The 22,716-nt window shown below is 36.7% G+C and overlaps 1 long non-coding RNA gene across 1 annotated transcript; it reads left to right on the forward strand.

Annotated features, from left to right (window-relative positions):
* The first annotated feature begins 5,328 nt into the window (after positions 1-5,328).
* Positions 5,329-5,909, forward strand: LOC135084293 (uncharacterized). The gene is made up of 2 exons (XR_010259809.1): positions 5,329-5,391; positions 5,605-5,909. It is a non-coding gene; the product is annotated as an uncharacterized LOC135084293 (long non-coding RNA).
* The last annotated feature ends 16,807 nt before the right edge of the window (positions 5,910-22,716 follow it).

Below are 22,716 nucleotides of genomic sequence, written 5' to 3' on the forward strand. Positions count from 1 at the left end.
TTCATAACTCCATTTAAATCAATGGAAACTAAATATGGATCGTTTCACGGAGTAACAACATACTTTGGAGTTTGGACCCAAAATACAATACACGTAGGTACATTGCAGGCATAAATTGCAGGACACAGTGAATGTTACGTGTTTTCTACAGTGAATCTAAGTATCTATTTGTTTCAGGTTAATATCGAACTTCGAACTTATAGTAAGGTGTTAAGCTGCAATTACAATAAAAGTGCTTGCTATGGAATCACCGGTGCTGCTCATTATTGTCAACTGTTACTTTTTTTTTTTTTTTTTTTTTGTTTTATGGTTTAATCATGCGATCAGTCCTCAAAAACTATAAGCAGATGGGGTGGATTCTTTTCGTCATTTAGAGCACTGCTCCCAGCGGAAACAGGCCTTTATTTTTCTTAATCTCAGGTTTATTTTCAGACTAATTGTCGAAGATATCCCGCCGCTTCTTAAGCCGCCGTATGGTTTCTGGGATAGTGAGCTGCCCAGCCAACTGGTTCGGGTGCTTTGACAGTCTTAGCTTGTAGCTGTTTCCATGGGTGTCTATCTCTTGCTTCACCATAGGCACGTTCAATAACTCGTGCAGCTCTGTTGTTCTTATAAACCATGGTGCATTCGATATTTGTTTCAGGATGTAGTTTTGCACTCTCTGAATTATCATGATGTTAGAGGCACTTGCAGAGCCCCACAACTGGATGCCGTAGGTCCAAATGGGCTTCAGAATCATTTTGTATATGAGCAGCTTGTTATCCAAACATAGTTTTGAATTCCGCCCCAGCAGCCAATAGAGACCCTTGTATTTTAGGTTAATTTCGTCTCGTTTGGTTTGTACATGTTTACTCCACGTAAGTCTACGGTCCAAGTACATGCCCAGGTATCTTACAGTTTCTTGGTGTGGTAATTGGACGCCGTTTAGGGTAACTGCAGGACAGTCTCCTTTACGGAGGGTAAAGGTTATGTGCACCGATTTGGATGCACTGACTGCTATTCTCCATTTGGCCAGCCATTTTTGAACTTCATTCAGGATGTTTTGCAGGATTCGAGAAGCTTCGATAGGACATTTGGAGGATGTCAGTAAAGCCGTGTCATCAGCGAAGGTTGCGACGGTGACTTCTGGGCTCTGCGGTAGGTCGTATGTGTACAGGGTGTATAGGATTGGTCCCAATACAGAACCCTGGGGGACTCCTGCCGATATTTGATAGAAGTTGGAGGTGCAGTCATTCTCATTCACTTGAAAGATTCTGTCAGACAAATACGATTTCAGGATTCCGTAGAATGTGTGTGGCAATATTGATTTGATCTTACACAATAGGCCTTTGTGCCAGACTCGATCGAAGGCTTGTTGGATATCAAGAAAAACAGATGAGCAGTATTCTTTTTTCTCCATTGAAGATCTGATTACTCTGCACACTCTATGTACCTGTTCAATAGTTGCGTGTTCTTCTCTGAAGCCAAATTGATGTTCCGGGATTATTGATCTTTCCGTTATCACTTTCATCATTCTTTGAAGTATAGACTTTTCAAGTAGCTTTGACATGATCGGCAAGAGGCTGATTGGTCTGTATGATGTGACTTCGTGAATAGGTTTCCCAGGTTTATGGATCATTATGATACTCGATACCTTCCACAGGTCTGGGAAGTATCCAATCCTTATTATGGCGTTAAATACCATTGTTAGGTACACAGCCACTTTACGAGGGGACTCTTGTAGGACCTTTTTGTCTATGAGGTCATACCCCGGAGCTTTATTGTTTTTGAGCGACCTAAGGTTTCTATGTATTTCTCTTGGTGTCACCAGTCTCAGGGGTAGATCAAGTTGGAAATCTTGATTCAGTACTGATGCGATTTCAGTTTCATCCATGTTCATTACAGCGTCATTTGGCGTGAACACTCGGCTGAGATGTTTTGCGAAGGTTTCCGCTTTATCCTGAGTCGTTCTTATCCACTGACCGTCACTTGTTCGTAAAGGTGGTTTTTGATGTTTCGGTTTATCAATGTTTTTGCATGCTTTCCATAGTGAATAATTGGTCGTTTTCGTGGCTGACAGGCCCTCCAAGTACTTATCCAGTGCAGCATCGTTAGCGTCTTTTATGAGTGTCTTAAGTTCTCGAATGGCTCTGTTTAACTTCTTTTTGTCGCTTGGATGTCTACTAGTGTGCCATACTCGACGTAGCCTTCTTTTTTCAAGTATCTTCTGCCTTATCAAATCAGAGTACGTTTTACTCTGTGGATGTCTGTTTGAATCTTCAGGCGTGGATAACCAACAACATTCCTGAATGACTGATGTTATTTTACGAACAGCATTATCAACATCTGATTTGGTTTTCAGATCTATTTTCATATCCAGTTTTTCGTGAACCAATTCCCGATAAGAGTTCCAGTCGGTACGCTTGTTGTAGAGTTTTGCTTTATGTTCTATGTTTAGAACTGTATTGCCGATAGTCAGGATTACCGGAACGTGATTAGTGTTAGAGTCCAAACAAGTTTGTATGTCATGAGAGAATCTTGATAGCCCTTTGACGATGAAGAAGTCTATGACGTCAGGAAGGCGATTAGGGTCAGTCGGCCAATTGGTCGGTTCAGTGGGCGAGATTACAGTCAAGTTGTTCTTGTCTATAGATTTCTTGAGCTCTCTTCCTCTCGTGCTGGTGAGTCTAGAGGCCCAGTGTACATGTTTTGCATTCCAGTCACCACCAGCTATAAAGCGCTTTCCAAGTGTGTTGAACAGTTCATTATAAAGCTCTTCCTTTATAGTATGTTTGGGGGGGCAGTATATGGCTGCCACATTAAATGTTCCATCCTGGTCATCCACTGCAACCGATGCTGCTTGTATATGTGGTTTTTTAAATTGTGGCAATTCATAATGTTTAATATTTGACTTTATAATTAGGGCAGCACCTGCATGTGCTGTGCCGTCTGGATGGTTTGTAGTGTAAATGTTATAATTCTGTATACGGATACTACTTTTATCAGTTAAGTGGGATTCAGACACCAGTAAGATGTCTATGTTGTGTGAATGTAAAAGAACCTCTACCTCAGCTAAGTTTGGAGATAGCCCGTCTAGGTTCCACGCAGCCATCTTTAACGAAGTCATTGTGAAATTTTAGCTACCAAGGTTGTTATGAGGTTAATTAACGTGCTCATTTGTTGTAATATGATGTCAAACTTTTCTGCTTGTTTGAGGAGCATTTCTTCGATTTTATTTGATGTTGTTGTTTCTTCGTTCTTATTCCTTCTCAATGCATCTGCGTAACTTACTCTCTCATTTTTGTTGCTGTCTGTTAGTTCTTGAGGTTGTGTTTTTTGCTTTCTGTCGGTTTTAGCACCAAGTGTCCGATTTACTAACACTTGCTGGTTATCTGTGTTTTCCGATTGTATTATTCTTCCTCTAGCCTTTATGTGTGCCTGTTTGTTTGACTTCCTGGATAGTATTTCCTTGTATACCTCGCAACCCTTGAAGTTGGCTGGATGTGCACCAAAGCATAGGGCGCATTTTGCAGGAGTATTCCGATCGGTTTTAGGACAGTCTGCTGTTCTATGTCCTTGAGCACATTTTACGCAGCGGTATGGTCGCATACAATAGTTTTTGGAGTGTCCATATTGCTGGCATTTTTGGCACTGAATAATTGTGTTTCGTTTTCGTGGTTGTTCTATGACAACTGATTGATGATTAATGTATTTGATGCTCCTAACGGCTTCGTTGTTGGGGTTTTGTTGTAGGGTAGCAAAAAATGTGGAGGTGGGTTTCTTTTCAGGTCCATATTTTGCATTTATTATCTCTCCAATAACTGTGTTTCCTGTTTCTTCAAGAGCTTCTATTATACTGCTAATAGGCGTTGAGTGATGAAGATTCTTAATAACAACTCTAAAAGGTCTGGTGTCTTTTCTGTTGAATGTGTGTCCAATGAGTCCTTTCTCTCGGATAACATTTAATATGGATTTATATACTTCTACATCAGCACAATTCAAGCGAAGTTGGTTTTTGTTAATTATTTTGTATATAAAGTCGCTTTTGCTGGCAACATTTTCTAGTAGCTCAGTGAGCTTAGAGAGATCTTCAATTCCATAAAGGATTATAGGAGGTGGTTTCGAGATCTTGGGAGGGTTTTCACTTTCGTTATTTTCCTCTGGGTCTACAGGAAGCGAGCTGAATTGATTTGTGACTATAATTCTTTCTGGCGATGGTGAAGAAACCGCTTTTCTTTTTTTGGCATTGTGTAGCACTGGAACTCTCTGCCACTTGGGGGGATTCGAGTTTTCGGATTCGGTATCCTCATTGTTGGAGATGGTAATCTGGCTTTGAGTATCTGCTATGGAGCTCAGGGATACACTTCTGGGTCTGGCCAGGAATAGGCCAGGGTGGAAGACTCGCTGTACTAGCTCCTTGTGGCTTTCTTTTAGACCAGTAGCATTTACTGGTAAGGGGGCCTGGGTACCCACCCTCTTACAGTCTTCGGTAACCAATTTCTCACTTGCAGGCCCGGGTACCTGCAAGCGCCGGGTGCTAACCGGTTCGCAAGGCAAAACATTCTCATTATTAGTACTCATTCTCATTTTTAGTAGTTGGGAGAATAGTGCAGTGCTTTCCCAAGGCACTACACATCAGGATATCGGGGTGACGCCCTAGCCTTTGATGAACCAACATCTTTCCACAAGGCAGCGGTTACTTTATTTTCGGAGTATGTATCTCCTAGACCAATTGCCGTTCCAGGGCTAACGAGGTAGGTCTCCCCGGGTCAGAGCTTTGATTTGAGTGGCGGCTCCTGCTCGCCACTGTCATCCTCCGTCATTGGGTTTCGTGCCTTTTTATAGAAAAATCCTCGCCACGAGTATTTCCCAGCACCCCTCGAGATAGATCGCCCAATTGTCCGCGACTGCCAAAGCAGCTAGCCTCCATATCTGGAGACCGATTCGCTATCCGCAACCTGCGACGCGGCGGGTGGCATAGGGCCATGCCCCTGGGAATTTTCCCCAGAACCCACTGTTACTTGAAATCCAGATGAACCAACCTTTACTTCCTGTTCAAATAAGTTTAGAAGAAACCTACATAAGCAATAAAACCAGACCAAGAATGCTCGATTACAAACGATGAACTCATTTCATTTGCAGGTTAAGCCATGACATAAATGCATTAAATTAGGAAGATTTGTATTGGATGAATTACCCAGATAACAATTAAAACAACTTCTGTTGATTAGTACATTTGGTAAGTACCTTTAAAATTTAAAACACCCTCAAAATGATTCTAACCCTATCCTCTGAGGCTTTTCGACTAGGATCAAATAAAAAGACCTAAAAGTTAATTATTTAATTACAAATGGTGGAATCCAGATTCTGTGAATGTACATGTAATTGATTGACAAGTACACATTTGACAAGGTAAATTAATTTTATTTAACAAAATAGTGCAAATCTAGAAACAAAACAGACAGTAAGTAGGTATGGTAGATAAGACAGATCACTTGTTTATCTGCTGTACTCTATATAATATTAGTGTGGAATATAGATGAAGTAGGAGATTACAGTCTTACGGTGACATGTGCATCTTTTTGCTCTATATTTACAAATACTTCATATTATTATATTTTACAGGTGGTGAGAAACGTGTAGATCTGGCCTGCTTACAGTGGCTATTGGATTGGACAGAACCAAAGTGAGAGTGAACGTGTGAATTTATGGAGAACATTAAACTATTTTACTATAAGTCATAACGCAACTTATTTTGTATGAGTTACATACAAATGTCAAGCCGTGAGTACATTATGTAAAAACTAAAACAATGTACTGTAATCACAATAGTAACTGTAATCTTTTAAAATCCAATAGTTTTAAAGCTTATTGATTTTCGTAAACAAGATATTTCATGTTATATTTCATCAATAAAGTTTCGTTTGATACTTCAATAGTTTTATTTTTAACCGCAATACATGAAAAGGAACGGATCTTAAAAAAGTATGACAGGTATATTTAATCTGTGGGCGGCAGACGCCATATTGTATTCAGCGCCACCTACTGGACAATCTAGCTCGGTACCAGTTTGTTTATCGTTTAACCAATACTAGGGCCGTTTCCTATCTGTCTTTAGACATACTCTCTAATCTGTGCGACTGCCGCCCGCACCCCGCGAAGGCCCCCTCAACAGCAAAATGTTCGGAATTTATCAAAAGTAAAATTTATGAATGAAAGTAATGTTCGATTGAAAAACGCAACGTGTCATTTAAAGATTAAAGAATTCCTAATCTATTCGTGTAAAAATCTTTTAAATTAACATAGCCGTTTTGGAGGAGTAGGGAATTTAAGTAAAAAATCGATGTCCCGTATTTATTTTTTTAATCCAAAACAAAGAGACGTAGCGAAAATTCAAACGTCACAAATGTAGTCCTTGAACTGTTGTATAACATATATTTTTTTCAACTATTTCTATTCAGCAGTAAAAGAGGAGTAGGCTTTACAAAATGCCCATTTGGCGCGGATTGAGGACTCTAATCGCCTTAAGCCGTAACGTTACCAGATACGCGCAGGTGGCAATCGATACCCATGGGACGTAACCCGACGCCGACCGGACCAAGGCCCGTTTAGCAGTCCATATCCTCAATGCTCAAGTGATTTGCGATTAGAGGTCTTATTGCTGAAGAGGCAAGGGTCCCCGTAAAAGAGGTGGAAAGGCTCGGATTGCGTTCGATTGTTCTAGAGGTGACAGTGCGGTGTAAAGCGAAGATCAGTAGCTAACGACTGAAGCTTTTTGTTTTTGTTTGATGCGACCGGACTTTTTTGTCGCTAACAGAGCGGCACGGAGCATGATTATCAAATTTCTTCAACAGTAACGAGATATTTACCCTAACTCTACCATAATTAAAAGACTTAAATACAAGGCTGCTTAATTTAAGACTTTTCAGAGGTATTTTAAACAATTATGACTTATAAAGTCAAGATATTTCTCCTTTGATCCTCTCATTTCTTTAGGCATACTAATTTTGTTTGTATTTTTTCAGGTAAGATGCAGTTCAAAACACCAAGTTGAGCCTTGAACCTGTGACAGGTTTGTTTGTTTGTTAAGATAAAGTTGGACACAGAAGTCAGACACTAATATGTACTCAGTCTCTAGTACTTATTATATGTAAATTAAAATCTTGCTCTTAAAATAAAAAAGAAGAAGAAATAATACTTTTATACCACTAATACATCTTTTACTTACTCAATGAAGTATTTACGAAATGATTTTTGTTAATGCATTAAAAATACTTACATATTTCTTAATATTATTTGGAAGCTATATTTTGGTATTACTCAACACTTTCCTTCTTTTAAATCACAAAAGTTAACTGGGTAGGTATTAAGAAGAAACTAATGAAATACTTGTAAGAATACCTAGTCGTTATTTTATGAAAGGTCACGGTCATAGACGTCCGCAAATAAACAAAAAAATATCCTACATACTTTTAATAGAAATTTGCGACAAAATTGTAGTAGCCTGAGTTTTATTAGGGCTTATACCGCCGACTCTACATCGAGTATTGCGTAACGAGTTCGCAGATTCTCCAACGCCTTAGATAGGTCAATTCGCGACAATTGGCCGATTGTTTCCTTGAACCGCAGTTCATTGGGTGCTATCGTCTAAATCTGAGCGTGGGTGGTTTGTCACGTTGTATGTCACTCAATAAGTAATTGAAGATTCTCTTTAGTTAGGTTACACTCTCCTAATAAAAGCTATACGAGGTGTCAGACGTCATCGTCAAACGTTCCTTCCTATAGATGTCCATACGCCGACGTCTGAAAGAGATCACAACAGTGCATTTGCACTTAAGTACAAGCATTGTGACGCATCCTACGGCGTTTAATCACAGAATAATAATAAGTACTGTTTAATACACATTCCTTAGGAATCATTTTAAAGTAAAATCATTCGGTTTTGGTTAGTCTCTGTTTTTGATCATTCAAACAGATTGATACAGGGCCCAATCTCTCTTAATTTAATCAACATTCAGGCTAATCTCCACGACCCAAGTTCATATTAGATTATTTTCCATCTCAATTGTTGAATTAACTTTGAGCATAGCTCTAACAGGCGAATCTAAATTCAGATACGTAGTAAAAACCAATTCTCCACATTTCGTTTAACTAGAAATGTTTATCTACCGAATTGCCTTTCTGCTTCTCTCAGTTTAGCGTTGATTGTTTCAATTCAATCAAGGTTTCACTTGAAAATGGACGACCTTCGTAACTCCTGTCCAATCAATCTTTGTGTTGTCCACACAACTCTTGCTCTAATATTCATAGGTCCACCACAACAAAGGGTATTGTTTGTAGTCCGTCGTCCTTCATCGTTTCTTCTAAAATTCAGGAGCACTAATTGGGTTTGGGGACCCTTGCTAGGGCTACCATCTAGATATGAAGTCCTGACTAAAAAGTTAGGAATTTCTGAAGGGTTTACAACTTGGTCAGTGAATGATTAACGCTGTCCGTTTTTCACTGATAGTGGCGCTGGTTTATTTTCCGTCTAATTAAGGATTATTATTTTATCATTTCTAAAAATTATAATGACGCTCAAGAATCGCTTCAAAGCTAAATCGCGCTTCATTGTATTCAGCCCATATCAGCTACGATTTAGTGGTTGTTAGTTCATCAAGCAGTCCGTCCTCCACTACGTTTGGGGACACCAATAGACATATCTAGATACAAGGCCAAATTCGGGATGTGTCCTTACAAATCCGGAACCATTGTAACCCGATCCTCACCGTACTTAGCGTGAGGGATGACAAAATTCGGGAGGAGTGACACCCTTTGCAAAGGTCGCCTAAGATCGGCGGCTAATGTGCCATGAGTGGGCTTTTTACGAAGCTCGTCGAGTGGAAAATCTTATTCATGATAATAATAAGATAATTTCTCATAAGATATTAAAGCGATAAATCAAAATTAACGAGATAAGATACGATCGGCTGAAAGCTACCCTGCTTTAATCAGATCTATGATATAGAATAAGTAGGCTATGTCCATTATGCATTGAAGTAACTTAGGTAAAGAAAGACTTAATTATTTAACCCTTAAATGCATGATTTTTAATTTAGTTATGAAAAAAATATTTCAATTATATTTTTAGTCACAGATAGGGGGAAAAATAATAAGAAAAATCTTAGTACGAAAAAAAAGTATGTTTTTGAAAATTAACAGTGTGCTTACCATGAGTTTACGTTAGGTGTGCTCGCTAGCGACTGCGTAAAAAAATGACATTAATTGTATGACATATCGTGCAGCGCCCCTAGCGGCTACTTTCAAGAAACAAAATCTTCATAGAGATTTTTGACGTACTCGCTAGCGAGCACACCTAACGTAAACTCATGGTAAGTACACAGTATGTAGCCAAATGTCTACACCATGCGTTTGTATGCCGTAAAATTGTTTTATGGTTTGTTTATTTGGCTTTTCTTTTCAGCATGTTTGGCTCGCTATCGGAAAAGGAAATTGAGGCAGCTCTTGCTGCTTTAAATGATGGTGCAGTCTCAGAAGATGATGAAAATTTAGATGATGATAACATCGATTATTACCCAAACGTACGGGATTTGTTGCATGATCGGGATGAGGAGTCCGTAGATCATAATCTACCCTTGGAACATAACGAAGACCCTGGAACATAACCCTCCCATAGTCTATGAAGAGGAGCATATATTAGATTTTATTAGCGTACGTTCAGAAACGCTTATAAAATGTGTTACTTTTTATAATTAAAAAAGTACTTCGTAGACATATGGCAACACTATGCATTTAAGGGTTAAACGGTTAAACTTTTTTTTAACTATCTCACTTAAAATAGAGCATAAAATTCTTCATAAATACTTCCAATACTTCATAAATCCAAAGCTCTGATCTGATTCAATTTAAGGCACTCAATTGTGAGTTTTCGTTGAACTTCTGCATAGCGGCCATCGGCAATGTGCAGCGCTGAGGTGACCCACATTCTGCAGGCCTGCAGCTGCATCCACGTGAATATTCTAGTATTGACGTTTGAAGTACGGCGTCTTATGTGCTGTTTTATTTAAAGTGTACTACTTATATGCAATTTAGTTTATTTATAGCGCTGGCAATCGATTTCGAATAAATACTTGATTTGAGTCGTTCTCTAGTTGTGTACGTTGCAGGATTCGAAAATATCCTTATGATAATTATATATCCGATACATATCGGATATATATCATAAATATCGGATATCCTTATGATATATATCAGATATATATCCGATATATATCATAAATATCGGATATTTTCGAACCCTGGTACGCTGTTTGTATTGTCATGCTTGGTGTTAGGCCGCTATAACTTTGTAAGATGCATTAAAATAATACTGATTAGTTAAGTAATAGTTTATCCGAGTAAAACTTTCAGTTAATTCAGCGGTTTTTATAGTTTTGTAAGAAATTAAGCTTTTAAAGCGTTTAAGCAAAGAATCATTTAATCATAATTTGTAACTTAGTAGGTGCGTTACTTAGTAGGTCGCCATGTCATATTATTATGCGCAATTAAAACAGTTTTATTCCATTCTCTACCCAAACTATCAGCGAGGCAGGAATACTGGCAATTTGTAAGGCAATTAGGTGCATTTTAAACCACAATTTCCCCTGACAGATCAGGCGCAAGTTCATAAACTTACCGGCATGTCTGATTTCTAACGGCACACGATAATCATACTTAGTGTACAAATTATACGTTACTGCTTCGCGTCAAATTCTTCAGTATTAGATTAGCTTTTGTTTTTTTGAATCAAAAATGATTTATTAACACTTTCTCTGCTATAGGTTACAAGTTCATTCGGTTATTAGTTATTTCTTATGATTAATAGATATCACTTTTAACCACCTGACTTGAGAAGTAATTAAGTGCGCGTTTTAAATAAACTAGAAGAATAAATCAATCTGCTGGAAGAAATAATGGCATGTCAAAATCTCACGTTTTACTTTGCAAGTGAAAAATATTTGTTAAACAAACGTTTTTTAAACTTATTGGCATAAAGTGGTACTCAATCATAAAATCTGCTTTCGCTAAACCAAATCAATTACATAATTATTTCAATATTTTTAGCTTTTCGTGTGACAATAATGATGTGTAGTTGTTGTTACTAAAAATATTTAAGTATCATTATATTTAGGTACGTACCTACTGGTCTCATTATAGTAATCTTCTGACTTTTTAATTAATATACTTTCAGGTTGACCCAAAGCCTGTGAAATGCGGATGGTATTACGGAACTTTAGGGAGTTTGCTAATGAAATAACTTCCTTAAATAACGGCTATGTCGCCTCTCCTGTCATACATTTTAAAAACGCATATTATACTAGCTTAAAATACAAAGATTTATCTAACTTTAAATAGATACGAGTTAAATAAAAAACTCTGATAAATTCAGCCGACTTCGCCATATGGAGGGTTATGTTTTTTTAATAACAATTATCACACGTAAGTTCTATGAAAGTCCTGAAAACTTTTCTTAACTTGGCAGGTTTAAATCCGACTTTCATCAGTAAACGCTACCTGAAACGACTAAAAATCTCATCTAATAATATTGTAAATTATTATTTAAGTCGACTGACGTCGTTTATGTGATATTTATAAAACCAGAATTGCCTTGAAAGGTGGTCTAATAGAACTTACATAAAAATAGAAATGGTATACATTGTATTGTTGAATCTACAATTTCAGTCAGTTAGTACGATTTCCTTTGTAACCCAGACAGAATAATGATACAGTCTGAGATTCAATTGTTGTTGTTATTTAGAATGTCGATATCGAAAAGGTGTTTTAGAAAGTAACCCGTGTTATTTGCCTTTTATTCTGTCGTAAAATAAAGGTGAAGCATTCACCGTCTGGTCTGGTCCTGATAAAATGGCGGATAAAAACTTTGCGAAAGAAACGTGGAGATGAAAACAGTATTGTGACGTTATCGTTTTACTTTAATGAAAGCATTTTTTTTTTATTATTTGTTTGTGCTCCTTGAAAAAAGATTCATTTAGTTAGTGGGTTCATAAAATCCTAACATGTTATTAAAATTTCTTAGCGAATAGAGTCGATTCTCAAACTAAATTTTAATTTTATAAAGTTTTTTTTTAATTCCTAACCTGTAATAAAATTTACTGATCAAAAATGCTTAGGATGCAGCTTAATCACTCTCTAGCATTTTGCACAGCTACCCCAATAGGTTCAAGTCAAGTAGTATACATAGATCGTCTCTGCCGAAAGTATCTAGTTTATAAATTCATCTCGTATTTTACAAGTATAAAACTATTTTGCTAGCTAGTTCTTGAGGGGCGGTATTCCATAAACGCCTTTGTTAGAGGTCTACTCACGTTTCGTAGCATTCCACTGTTTGTGAAACTTCACGAACTTTAAAAAAATCCTAGCTAGTTGAGAACTTGAGAATGAGATAGGTAAAAAATAAAAATCATAAACTAGTGTAATATGCAGAACAAACATAAGTAATCTTATGTAATTAAATATGGACGAATATTTTATTTTATGCTTTTAGATGAGATGTATTTTGTATAAATAGCAGGGTTGAGTGACAAAGTTTACATTAATACACGTAAGTATAGCCGCAGGAAACTTATAACTTATCTAAAAGTTTTGTATCTTATCTCCAGACCTTAGTAGATGACATAATGACTTAGAACAGAGTCCCGATGGAGTCGTCTATTTATGAAAATGTCGGAACTCGAGTCCTAACTTATAATTGACTTAAGACTAACTTTGCTCGCAAGTTATCGGATAAGACGTTCAAGTGAAACAAAATGGGCATTTAATGAGTTATTTGTGCCAATCACTGTACCACCAATAAGAGCAATAAAAGTCAATCAGTAAACTTTATTGTACGGTTATAGAAACAAAAGTATTGAATAAGAATTAAGTGAGAGACCTAATTTGTAACAACGACGATTTTTTTATACTTCAGCATCGCAAACTTCGAAATTTCAGCTCCAAAAACTTCATTGAGGGTTAGGTATTAAGTTTTTCAGCGACTTCGGAAAAGGCTCTTGGGCCATTTCTAATGGTTGGCGTAAATTCATAGTCCTGGGGGTCAGTCTTTAAAAAAGGTTTTAGTTACGATTAATTTAATTTAAATATCCTTAACAGCATTTTTTATGCTTAGGTATTGGTCAAAAGATATCGTTGCGACGCTAGATGAGGAAAATGAAAAAGTCCTAACTTTAGGTAGGTAATATGCGAGTATTTTCTGAATTTACTTCGCTTGTTTTTTTGCATCACGTGCCGTCTATTTCGGTCGACGGTCGAGTTGACGTTTCCTCATCCTTCGCCATTGTTCTGGTGGATTCTCCCATAACCTATTCAAAGTTGTTCATTACTCGAAGCGAAAACGCGGTAGGGCCAGAAAATCTAATTACTTGAGATGTTTTATAATCAGTCATGTGCTACTATTTTCTTTCTACTACTGTAAAGCACCTAGAACTAATGAAAAATCTTTTAATTTTGCCTTTTTTTCTGCCTTGAAAATTAAAGAAACCTAGAATAATTGATTGGCAAATCAAAACAACAGCACTTATCTGTCCACTTAACCTTTTTGCATTAATTTGTCTCCTCTATGCCTGGTTTCCAACTAGGGCAAGCCCTGTAAAAACTGTTACTATCGTGTATGGAACATGGGTAGAAAATTGCACGCGCGTGCTGTAATGCAATGTTAATAATATCTCGATGCTTATCGTATCACACATCTACAAGTAAAACTATCTGACTGTCATCTATACTTTAATACAGGACGTAAGGGTAAATTCAGAGCATGTTTTTAAGTTGGAAATCATTTCAATTTTCTCTTTGGAAATTCACAAACATCCTGTTTTTTATGTATCTTGTGACGTACTTTTAAACTCTCTAATAAAACATAGGTTGGATTTTATGTGAACCCGATCTAATACCAACATCTACATATAATACCTTCCGTTTGACTTATTAAAAAATCTAGGTACCTACCTACTTCTTTTTAATTGCGCTGCTATACGTTAAGGTTTAATAAAGGAATGGATGAAAATATACTCGTAACTAAAGCAACTTTTAGCAGAAAGCCAGCATAAAGCCAGTGACAGCATTTCACCGAGTATACGAGTACTCGTATACACTCGCTGGCTTGCTATTGACAGAATCGATTTTGATGTTTCAACTTGTGTGACACAAATAGGTTGTGCCTTAGATGTGTTCAGTCCTCAGTAATATTCATCCAAGGCTTAGATTTACTAGAAAGATAATATATTTCGCATTTAAGGACAATTTTGTAGCTTAAGTCCGCCAAGTAATAAATATTTGTCTCTATCCCAAATCAAGACATTACAGAAAAGAGTTTAGACCGACCCTTTCTTGAGACCCTTATTACAAAATGACGCAAAAAATTTATATTCGATCTCAGTCGTAGATTCTGTCCTACAATTATTGGTCTAAATAATGTGGTAGGTAGTTGTAGTTAGAAAGCTGCTTGAAATTGCACCAATGTTTAAGCTTCGTTCCTGAAAAGGCCGCTTATAACTCAATCTCAATGACAACTGATTCGTGGGGTTTTAGTGTTTGAATCGATCACAAGGCTAAATCTAAGTATAGCATTTGAATAGATTTTTTATTCCCGTTTTGAGTTTCCTTTTATAATAGGTCTAAGGTCAATAGATGTCGAAGATGACGGCGGGCAGGCGGATCCTACAAAACCACAAGATGAAAACCACTGAGTAATTGATGCGAAATGTCAGGTTTAAAGTAATGCTTTGAATGCTCCTGATGTGCACTTGTGCATATCTCTAGCTACATTTTTATGAGATTTTGTAGTAACTTTTTGCTTAGAGAGAGACATTTTCATCAATTTCTCCCATGCGATCTTATCCATTGTTAGAGTCTAGTTAGTAAGGTGTAAAATATGTTTATAATTTTTAATGATGAATAAAAACTTTCGTTTATCGTGAAAATTAACAGTATTTTATAGCGACATGGATTAAACTTACTGCAATGCAGCAGTTTATTACAATGCCACTGGTTTTGAATTTCAGACAATCGCAGCATTAAATGTATTTTTCGTACTAATAAGCGAGGTTTCAGTATATTTTGTTAGTGAACTGTAGTAAATAGGTTTCTTACTTTGTTTATTAATTTAAACTAGGTTCCTATTCTATATTCAATTGCTTCAGTTTAATTCTTTCAAATTCCCTATAACTGAAGGTCTTGACTTGATGTTGGTACGATAATGGGTCTTCAGCATTCTCACAAACTTCCCATATTTATGCTTAACTGGTTCAGTTACTTATTAATTTGAAATTTTCATTCAAGCATATCCAAGCGTAGTTAGATTGAAGAGTATTTTCTTCTCAGAAATCAAGTCAGTTATCGTGAATTCAGTCTGAATATTATAGATATTGTTCCAACTGAACTCGAATCCAAAAAATATTGATCTGTTTTTTTCTCTCAGCACAATATTCGGCATAATTACCTTACTACGTGCTTAAAGTCGCTCCGTCACGGAAGCACGACCGTAAAAACTGGTCAAGCGTGAAACGGGCTTGCATCTGCAGAGTTCCGTACAGTGTAATATTTAACTCTACATATTCTTGTCCGGCAATGCTGCTTGCCGTGCGGTTAGTTTGGTTTTTCTACATAACTCCTTGCAGGTTGCAGGAAGCACCCGAAAACTTGCAGGGCAGGACCAGTCATGTAAATCCTTGGGGAGGCTTTTGCCTATCTGTGGAACATCTTTTGGTTAAAATGACGATATATTCTTGTAATTTATAGAAGTTGTTGATATTATACTGGCCGTAGACAATCATATGACCTTAACTCCCTGACTGGGAGTGTGCCTTTGGTGCATGCAGAAATTAGAGCGGTGCAAGGCAGAGAAATAAACCACCTGAAAAATTCAAAAATGTCTAGTTTCGTCTACATAATGCGGTACAAAAATGCAGCTCATTGATAGACACAGCTTTTATGGGGTCCTGTTGACACTTTCACGGAACCCTATGAAGCTAGATCGCTCGCTAGCTGCAGCGGCCTGCGCTCGCGCAGCCAGTGCTGCGATGGCTGTGTGGTGCGGCGCGCGTATCCTGCCTCTAGAGCGGAGGGTCTACTCCATCACGCTCGTGGTGTGTGCATTGTGATTGTGTTGTGATAGTGCTGTGATTGAAAAGGATGCGATATTGATTAAAAAGTTCATAAAATTACAAACGAATTTAAAAAAAAAATTCTTCAAACAAGTTTTCTGCCTGGCTCAAGGGTTGCCTGGAAGAGAATGCTATGGCATTAAGTTCGCCTTTTGTAGTACGATATTTTGTGCTATTAAGTTTTTAAATAAATAAAAGAAAAGTGTCGGAAGGGCGCCTGCCCGCTCAGTTTTAGCCAGGACAAGTAGATGTCTATGAATTTCAGCAGTTATAAATCTTTAGTATCTACCAATCTATGTTTATAACATCAAAATTAGTTCGCTCTAATTAAAATAAACGTGGGAATCTGATTTTAAGTGAATTCCGATTTCATCCATGTAAATACTGACTTGGCGTTTTCGTGAGAAAATCGCTTCAACAATGCATGAGCGTTTTGTTAGACGTTTTGTTGTCGCTTGTATCACACTTGTATCGTGGTTAACAAATAAGTAGGTAGTTACCTACTCACTGTCAAATTGTTATTTTTGTGACGCCTACTTATTTTGCTCTACCTAATTTATTTTTTATCTACAACGAGGAATTTATTTAGTTATTTAATTTTTACTACAAACTAATTTGAAAATTATAAATAACTTGAAAAAATCGAACTGCCTAAGGCGGGAATTGAACCCACGACCACGAGGAATTTATTGTCCTGAATCTCACCTGGTGGTAAGTGATGATCAGGCCGAAGGTGGAAGCGAGCTTCACCCGGAATCCTCAACCACAGAGGAACTGGCTATTTTACGTCTAACTGCCGGAACACAACAATGCTGTTCACAAACAATATGAAAACCAAAAAAGCTACTTAGCTTGAGGCACGAAATAATATTTTCTCTAATTGAATGCGACTGAACATTTATAAAATGGACTTCGCGTGTTTCGTAAATTTCAGCCTGCTATAGTTTAGGGATAAGAAATAAATGTATCATTCTAATGTAGATTTTTTTGAAATCGGTATTTACAGTGGTTTTTGAGTTAATTCGTTACAAACATAAACGAGAAACCTTTCCACTTTATAATATTAGAATGATAATAAGTTCAGAGGACTGTTTTCGTCCCAAATAAGATTCGTATCAGGCGACCCTTTAATTGAACGCATAAATCGTTTAAAGTAAGCAAGATTAAAGTTCCGAGCCCTCGTTTATTTGTAGGCGGGATTGGACTTTGACGAGATTTTCATTTACTTTGTTTATTGTTTTCCACTTGAAAATTAATTTTGATTATGTCTTGCTTAGGCAAGAGTTCAATCCTGTTTAACTCTGTTTACTTAAGAGTAAAAATACAGGCTTGCTCTGCAAACGATTCTGAGTCGCTCCTAAAATTTTGACAACTGTTTTTTTCACCCTGTATAAACAGAAGAACATGTTACTACGATAGTAACAACCCACAGTAAAACGATATTCAAAGATAAGGTTCTTCAAACTATTACGTAGCCTGTGCTTTAGATTGTATAATTAATTGAATCGAATCTCTATGATAACAAAGATTGAGCAATATTTAGCTCAGACGTTAGCTGAACTACTATTGGGGAAAAGTACTACGAGTATTTAGGATAAAGTTGTAGCAAAGTATGATTTATTTATATCTTCATTCAAACAAGATCAGAATTCTTCTGCAACACAGATCGGATGGAAAAACATAAACTCTAAAAATATCGTGCCGTAGTCGGTATAGCGTTGGCCTATACTTTTTGCTGTCTGAAAAACTGAATTTACAGTTTTGCAGCACTGCGGGCATTTAGGTACAGCATCGAGCGTAGCGTAGTGTTGACCCGTCGATAATCTTTCGAATCGATTGATTCCGATGGCCTACCGTTCAGATTCCAACTCGACTCGGCTCCGTTTACTCAAGAATCAAGATGCTATCGCGATTTATAGTCTTTGTTGTACTAACTGTTGTTTTATCTGATTTGTCATGATGGCTAATGGAGATTGAGATGTTCGTTGCGGTTCGTCTAGAGAAATAGAACTAGAATATCAAAGCTAATTGATTATTATTTTTCATAAATAATATGGGTATTTGATTTGTCATTGTATTTTTTCTCAATCAATCGTGCGAGTCAGCTGCAGTAAAAGATAAATTGATGTTATATTACAAATCCTAACGTAGGTACGGTTACCTATTGATCAAAGATAAACTAAATTAAAGAGATTAATAATTGTTTACGCATCTAGTTTTTCATTATGACTTCTTTCAGACAGATCTTGATGATTTTTATATGAACAGCTTCTTGCATCAACTCGTGCATCATTTTTTTCTAATCCCGGAAAATTTTAAGCTCATGAGATAAAACTGGTATTTTAACGTACTCTTCGAATTGTGGCCTTTATCCAAGACTTCCAGTAAGTTTAGTATTATTTGTCTCTAAGAGTAGGAAATCCTAAATACAACTTGCCAAGAAAAACAATGCAGTAATCCCGATTCTTTCTGTCGCGTTTAATCCGGAATGCGTGCATGCCTTCCTGGTCGACAAATTATAGGTATCCCACGGCGCATGCTCATTATATGCCGAGTTTCCTTCTGGCTTTTTGTAGGAACGCCCTGACACGCATATTTGTGTAGTGCGATTAATACGGAATTAGGTCTGCGGATTATCGACATACAGGGTGAAATTTAAATCATTGGCATCTTTTTAATATAATACTACTCATGATACATGGTAAAATTCCCCAAATAACATATGAGACAAATTCAATGAGTGTTTTTGCCTTTACTATTAGTAGTCCTGTAGTTTTACAGATGTAAAATATTTGAAAAAGAAAATGTTTTGCACATCCTACCCAGTGTTTTGTTAAATGTGAATCATCATACTTACCATAAACAGACCCGTATGAAATACATTTATCATTTTTGTGCCTGAATTCTGCGTATGAATAACAAATGGAAAGGTTAGCTGAAATAAAAAGAAAACATTTTTCATCAGACGAATTCCATTTCAATTTGAAGCCGCTACAAAATTCTGGCAAAACGTTAGCTCTCATCATAGTCAACAGTCAGCTTTTTTAATTAATTTATAAAATAGAGACGCCCAGATTTAATAACGTATACATTTAAAAACGTCATTTCTTTGTATTGTAAATGACGAACTTCTGAAACGACGTTCAAATGTGAAATAAAAATTTCACTAGTTCGTTCAATTATTAAAATCAAACCAATCACATGCCATCTAAATCGAATTTTTTGCGTCTATAATAAATAAGTAAATTAAAATATTCCTCCAGTATAGAGTAGATAGCTAATGAGGCTATTGAGCGAAGGTAGCTTGCAGACTCAGTGCTTTCATTTTATAGAAAAGATCAATGCAAGTTTACTCAATACAAAGAGTAGCTTTAGCAAACGTTTGTGAGCCTTTGTTGATCGACCAGCCTAATCTGTCTTTAAAAAAAGATGAAATAAAATGATAACAAGGTTGTAATCGCAGCTGCTGCACTAAGCTGTGCTTGTGTCGTAGCAGGCAGCCAATTAAATTGTTATTTTAAATATTTCACATATCGATACCCAAAATACAAATAGTAATTATGGACATCTCTATTAGAGAAATAAAAGCTTCATCTGTGCGGTTTGAATCTATTTGCCGCTTTTGATACACGCATGTTTTGTGGTGAGGATAATACAACGGTATGTATTTCGTTATTGTTATGTTTATCTACCTAGATACTGAACATTGTGAACAATTTTGGCCTTAGTCTGTGGCGAATATTCAAATATGGTGAATTAATAAAATAATTTTAGTAGGCTACTGAAACAAACTGCGCTTATCTGGCACATAAAATCAACAATTTGAACGTGAACGTATGAATAATCAGCAGTTAGGCCTTTTAGCTAGACTAAAGAAAATAGAATTCTCTTAGAAACATTTCAATTTGAAATTAGATTTTGTTAAGATAAAAGTAAAGATTTCGGCTCCGTCTTTGTATTTAAAGCTTCAATTGAATTCAAATCAACTCTGATAAGCTTCGTAAATGGCGCCAGCTTTGATGAAATCAACCTGTCATTTTCATTGTATTGAATTTATAATACCTAACCTAAGACTACTTAGTTATGTAATTTATTTTATATTTTACAGATGTTCATAATATTTTACGTCCAAACTAGAACGAATGCTTTGTACAATGTGTATTGCGTAATATAGTGTCGCATTGTTTATATCTTTCCTAATAAAACGTGTCTAAATACCTACTTCTCGTTCCCATTTACGTAACCCCTGTGTAGCCAGGACTTAAGTATGACCGGAAAAAAATTATACATGCGACTTTATTGAGAATTTAATCTTATCCACTGAAAGATGACAAGCAAATATTTTTTTTCCGAATCGGTAACCCTATGGCGTTTCTCATTTTTTTCTCGACTCGACTAGCCTTCAAAGGTCATCGTGCGACGCGTGAAATCGCAGGGCACGTTTGTCGCCGGTTGTGGAAATTGGACTCTTTCGAGATGTGGTGAACTTCAATGGTCATCTAGTTGACGCCATGACTGATTTGGTATTGATCTGAATTCTGTAATTTTGAGAGTAAATAAAAATAGTTGCTTTTCTGCTTAAACGTTTAGTTGTAAAACACAGTAACAATTAACTAACTACGAAGTTTAAATAAAGAAAATTTTAGTATAATTTAGTACTCATAATTTGTAAACAAACAACCGAAATCTGTCATATTATCTGCTTTGGAGACGATACATCCTCAAACTAGCAATATTGCCACGATTTTCGTATTAATCAGAGACATACCTGTCTACATTTTCAAGAGACATTTCATCACATATTTTTAAAAATTGTGTTCGTCAATTAAAAGAAAAGACTTCCTGCCCAAATTGATTTCCTAGTACATAGTAGCCAATCACGCACTACAGCTAATGAACACATGTTTTTGATCGCGTGTATCACTAATTATCTTGTAATAATGACAGCCAATTACGAAACATTCCTGTTTACAAACAAAATGCTTAATTACGACCCAGGTTATGAATGAAGTAAGTCTTTATTAGTAAATGAATATCTAAAATTAGATACAAGCAAGATGGTTGAGACAGCGTGGGACGTCCACCCATAAGGTGGACCGACGACCTGATAAAGGTAGCAGGAAGGCGCTGGATGCAGGCCGCTACCAACCGTGGATGTGGAAGTCAATGAGGGAGGCCTATGTTCAGCAGTGGACGTCCTGTGGCTGAAAATGATGATGATTGACTACATAATGTTACATAACAATATTTGTCTCTACAATTTCTTTAAATGCTATTTAATCTTTTATAACTCACTATATTCGCAATTTTACCCATCCAATGTAGGTTATCACTTCACGGGATTTGAAAAATATAACATAATAGTTTAAAATATTATATCCAATGTAGGTGTACGTAATTTAACGTGATGGGTGACAAGACAAGTAGGCCTCTTGTTTTTCTATATTATTGTAAAAGTGCAGTATTGAATCTAATACTGTAGCACAGTAACGTTTCTATACCGGATCAAATTCTTCCGTGATTCAATGTAGTAGCAGTAAAAACATGTGTTGATCCATTTACTCACCATCATAAAATACTGGCAATTATTGATTGCAATACTTTAGTTAGTTGCGGTAATTAATGTGGGGTATCCTGTTGCATTATTTATAAACCTTTACAATTTGATGTTTATGTTGTATGAAATGGTTACAAGTTAATAAGTTATTAATACTTTTAAAAGTTTTTTAAAGGACCATGCCACATATTTTGGCTAAGGAGTTTGTGAAGTTAGGGCGAATAGAGTTAATAGCTTGGCTCTACATGAGGTCTGATATATTTTCCACGGTGCGAACCAATAAGGTCTCGTTTTGACAGTATTATACATCAAAATGTTTTGGTGGGATAATCAATACAGTGTAGGAGTATATTGCTATTTTTTCGTGATAGCGTCAATTTCAGTTTCTTACAGAAGTCTCAGAAAGACTTGGGCACGTATCCCCTTTTCCTAAACTGGAAAAAAATCCTAAGATGTTGTATAATTTTTCCTGATAGACAGGCAAAGTTAGGTACTACATTTATGGCATTTTTGAGTTACTACATATTATGGCACAAAGAATTTGATAACTATTCATGTCAATACTTTTATGGTTATTATGGTTAACTGTTGTAGATTGTAGAGTATGCAATTTTTGTGTGCAATAAAGATTTTAAATAAATAAATAAATGAGTATGGGTACAATACTGACATTTGTCCTCGTTGCCGGCAGATAGACCCCAACACAGCGTTCCTGCGGGCAGCGCGCGCCGGTCAGCTGGACACCGTCGTCGACCTGCTCGACTCCGGCGCCGTCAAGGACATCAACACATGCAACTCGGTGAGTCACACGATACAGTACGATACGATACGATACGATACGATACAATGTGAGCTCGACACCGTCGTCGACCTGCTCGACTCCGGCGCCGTCAAGGACATCAACACATGCAACTCGGTGAGTCACACGATACAGTACGATACGATACGATACGATACGATACAATGTGAGCTCGACACCGTCGTCGACCTGCTCGACTCCGGCGCCGTCAAGGACATCAACAC

The sequence above is a fragment of the Ostrinia nubilalis genome, chromosome 25 (assembly GCF_963855985.1).
Source record: "Ostrinia nubilalis chromosome 25, ilOstNubi1.1, whole genome shotgun sequence".
Classification (NCBI taxonomy): domain Eukaryota; kingdom Metazoa; phylum Arthropoda; class Insecta; order Lepidoptera; family Crambidae; genus Ostrinia; species Ostrinia nubilalis.